Below are 5,035 nucleotides of genomic sequence, written 5' to 3' on the forward strand. Positions count from 1 at the left end.
GTGTGTGTTGGTCCTGAGTACAGCAAACAGAAGAGCCAATCAAAAGAAGCTCCTGCATCTGACACACTGTGCCCTGACCCTCTGTGAAGTGCCTATAAGTGCTTATAGGAACATTTCAAAATTATTCATAATTCACATAATTACTTGACTTATGAAGGTTAAATAAAAAATGTAAAGATTCAATTATTTTGAAAAATAATTATTGTTCGTATATTTTTTATTCTACAATACAAGATCTGCAGTTAAAAATTCGCAAAGTCCTATATTTTTTCATTAAATGTTAATTATGAGTTAAATGTTAAATAAAAGTAAGTGTTTATAATACTTTTAGTGTTATGCAGTAAATGAATTTGTAATTTTCATAAAAGTGTTAAAATAAATATTATAAGAGTTCATTAGTTTGAATTTTTTTTATTTATCCTCTATATTCTTTTTTTTTACTTTAGTTATTTACCAAAGAACATGGTGAAAAAGTAGGAAGGTAAATAATTTATTTTTTTTTAAATACGAAGACAGAAAGTTCAATTAGAATTCGATGGAAAAATTACAGAAAATAATGTTCAATTGTTACAAGCACATGCTAATAAGATTAAAATTTTAACTCCCTTGTGAGTAGTGTTTAGCCGTCATATAAAATGTTTGCTCATTAAAAATGTATTGGTCAAGAAATTCTTAGTTGTACACTGTATACATGTTAATATACTATTTATTGCATTAAAAAATTGTTGTGTTGAAAGAAAAACCGTCATCTTTGTATTTTTTAATTATGCTTTTGTTTTTCTAAATTTTATTTTAAATTTTTCATTGTGTAGTATAATATCTCTGTTTCACTAAATTGGATCGTATTTTAAATAATATATTTAAAAAAGTATTTTTTTGTCAGGTACTTCGTATTAAAAATAAAAATTTTTAATTCTTAGAAAAATTAACTTATAACATCAATGATCTTAGCTTACTTCAACCTTAACAAAATACTTTTTATTGTTTGGCGGATGTTTAAAGTTTGTTTAAAGGAGTTATAGTGCAGAAAAATAAGTAACAAACTGGACAGTTTTTGTCACTGTCAATTATGAGGAAAAAAGAGGTGGCTGAAAAAAAACTAAAATAATTCTTCAATAGTTACTATTCTAATTTTCTTTAATAATATTTTTTATAGGCATTTAAATCTTGCATATAAATATTTTTTCTAAAACTGTTGTTTGGCATAACATTTTAGCCTTGTCAAATAACTTAAAATCTGTGAAACCATTTGTAACAACAAAATCAAGAGAAAATTTTGTTATAAATTATCCTACGGTACCTACTAGATTACAAAAATTTTTTTAGTAGACTTTCCAACTATAAGTATCTCGATTGAGTGTAGGATAAAAAAAATAGCACTTGATATTATTATAAAGAAAATCGACAACTGTATAAATGTAATACTCAACTTATTTTATGAAGTGTTCGAATTTTAATTTTATTTTCTGTATTAATATGATAAAAACTATGAGATCTCAAAGTTATTTTAGTTGACTATTTGTGAATAAAATAAATTAGACAGTATAATGACATTATTCATTACATCTCTTTTTTATATTATCTTTTAGTTACTGTAACCATAAATCGACATTTATAAGGTTGATCACAGTCTATTTATGAATAGCTGGAGCATATAAATACAAGACATTGTCCGAGTCAAGCCACGCCTCAGCCTTATCCGAATCATTCTTATCTGGAATCTTACATATTAAGGTGATTTCTCGGGAAGCGTTTTCGTCCTCACCTTCTTTAACTATCTTTATGCCCGTAACTAAAACGAATTTACCACTGACCTGAAAATTAAACATACTTTTCTCACCAACATATTTTATTATCATAAAATAATTTTCATGCGTGTAAATAAAATAGTATTATGAAACATCCAACGGGTTTAATATTTCATTTATACCTATTGGCTCATAAAATTTCTTGACGAAGTATAGCATAAGACTAGTCAGCACATACTTTTTTAATTTTAGTCAAGCATTTAACACGAGTAAAATTTAATACTTAAAAAGTAAAACCAGACAATGACTTAGACAAAGAATTTCTGTACTTACGTTGACGTTAAGCGTATTCGGAACAAATGTAGTAGAATCTATTCCCTGTAGATGGGTGCCCTGCAAATACGCCACTTTATTGAATTTTCGAGTAATGTTAAGAAATCGAGATATTCGTCTTTAATTGATCGTTTCCTCACCTCATCATTATCGGCGGCTGAGATACGAGGATCATCCTTAGATATCGGCTCAATCTCCAACTGCCTCGTCTCTTGGGAAGTGTTGCTGGGAGATGTAATCTCGTGACCCGCTAACATTGTTGAATTGGGATTTTCAATATCTGATGGTATATTTAGACCCGGGTCGTCGTCATATGATTCCAGTGTTTCGTCAGACATTTTGATAAAAATACTATTGTGACGTGGCTTTTTCGATTGACAAAAAAATAAAGGCACGAATTGCGGTTAAAGTAACTTTATTGTAACCTCTTGAGACAAGTAGGGCGTGTCTCTAACGGCTCTAGATAATATACCCGACTTACCAAAGATTAGTAAGACTCGACTAACTTCGCTTTTCTTCTCTATTTTACTAGCTTCTCTCGTCTATTCCCCCACCTTTGAAAATTTAGGCCGAAAAAAGCGCACAGGTATTGCAATAAGAGTTGGGGTAAAGATGAGGCAAATAAACAATACTTGCCGCCAATCTCACAAAAGTTGAAGAACTTGACAAATAGTAAAGATACACAGTGAGTATGCGATGTCGTCTTGCCATTAAGAGTTATATCGGTAGAAAAAAATTTACATTAGTGACATAGTTGACAAATGAAATAAAATAAAAATAATTTTAATGAATAAAATTTGTCTATTTTTATTATTTAAAAGCGGTTATGAATAGTACCAACAAACTAGGATTATATTGATTATAGAAGTCAGTAAGAATGAGATCAATTGTTACTTCGTCGGAAATTACTTCCTATCACAATATGGTCCACAATCTTTAAAGATTAAGTCAACTTGCTGTCAGATCTTACACGAATAAATTCTCACGGTTACAGTTTTGATCGTTTTATTATGAAGAGAAACTGTTTTGACCTTCAATGCTAAATCATTTTTTTTTCTCCTCAAATCGACGCTTCTATCAAGCACAACGAATTTGCTATAAAGTAAAAAACGATTATGCTTTATTATGTGTTTGCACATCAGTTTAAAAAAAAGGTAAAATCCAATAAAACAAATCGATGTATAAAATGTCGATGTAATTAGCATGTAATATTAATTATTTCACTTGAAAACGGATTAAATATACTTCTTCTTTAAACGAAATCCTAACTTTAAGCCTGTGGTCAACATCATACTTTAATTTTTTTTGGTTTTTCCTTAACACTACATTGACATCAAGTATAAAAAAAGTACACACACCAACGAATAGCTGATTTGTGATTTTATTCAAACACCCAAAAAAAGCGTTCGATCAATACCATGATGTACTTACAAATGGGTCAGCGATTGATCCAGTAATCAGATCATAGGAAAAATAAATGTCGAACAAAAGCAGGTGCAGGACCTACACAAAGAATTGTAAATATATTATGAGCAGAGCTGCGTAGAAGAAGGTGGTAAAATTAAATTGTCATCGACATTAACGCGTCAGTACTGACACGCGATATTTAAGAGAATAAGCTTCTCTTCCTCTGCTCAATTCTATATATATAGGGTCGCTTTTTGGTTTTATGCTGGAAAGTACAGATAAGATATTGAAAAGTGGTTAAAACTTTGAACGTTAAAAAAGGAAACGTTTCCAAAAGCGTAGCGTGCGTTCTAATTATTTATGTTTTTAACCGCAAGAGAAGAAAGTAGGTGCTTCGAGGGACGGTCCTGTATGTATTTATACCATTCGTTAATGTATCTACAGATGAGGATGTGTTGGCACATTTTCTTAATTTTACTTGTACTTAAAGGTCGGAGCTTTAAAAAATTTTTCTATGTAGAAGTTAATGTAAAAAGGATCATTAATGTTCAAATTGACATATATATGCGCTTTGCAGACAACAATTTTAGCTAACCGACAAGTGAAATCGCATACGGTATAGGTAAAGCGTGTGCAACTCTTGTTTTAACCCTCAATTATATGTATATGTATAAATTTTACAACCATTTTTGAGAACTGTTTTCAAAGTGTAAAAGTCTCAAGTTTCTACAACTTATGACATTTCATGAATACCGGCCTTCTAAAAAATAAAAAATACTCCTTTAATTGTACAACCTTATTTTAAGATACATTTACCTTGATGGTAGTTATTTTAAGTCTTATAGCTTTACATAAAAATAATACATTATTATGTATTCATAGAAAGAAAGGCAGAAGATCTTAATAAATTGCTTTTGACCTTTTTGCTTTGTATGAAAATACTTTTCACATATTTAAATCAGATATAAGCCAAAAAATTATATATTATTATTCAGCAGATGTCCCACTGATAATGAAGCAAATTATACAACAACGAAGGCCAATGACTTTCAGCCTTTTTTCTGGCATTACCAATTACCTGCTTTTTTTATAAAAAAAAAAACTTTAGTTATAATAAGTAACATAAAGTTCAAGCACCCATTTAAGTACAGACAGTACTTATTAAATTATAGAACATTTTTTAGTGGTGCAAAAATTTTATGATAGCACTGCTATTAAAATTTAAAAAAAATTACAAGGAAACACATTCATGATTTATATCTTATATAATAAAACTATTGAGCATATTAATATCCACAGCAGTTATTGAACACCGAATGTCTAAATTGCATAAAAAACAGGGAAATCATTTCATGTTAGAAGTTTGATCCATTCTTAAATTCTACTTCTACTAGTAAATCTATCATATTATAAAGCGCCAAAAATCTATGATGTATAGTTTATAGAAAAAAAATTTTTATTTAAGAAGAATCCAATTGAATACCGTATACTGGTACAAAACATCAAGTTCTAATTACATGCACACATATTTGGATTTGGTACGCTAA

This window comes from Copidosoma floridanum, unplaced genomic scaffold, assembly GCF_036245765.1.
Source record: "Copidosoma floridanum isolate Cflo_tuat_1 unplaced genomic scaffold, Cflo_Japanese_pri ptg000036l, whole genome shotgun sequence".
Lineage (NCBI taxonomy): Eukaryota > Metazoa > Arthropoda > Insecta > Hymenoptera > Encyrtidae > Copidosoma > Copidosoma floridanum.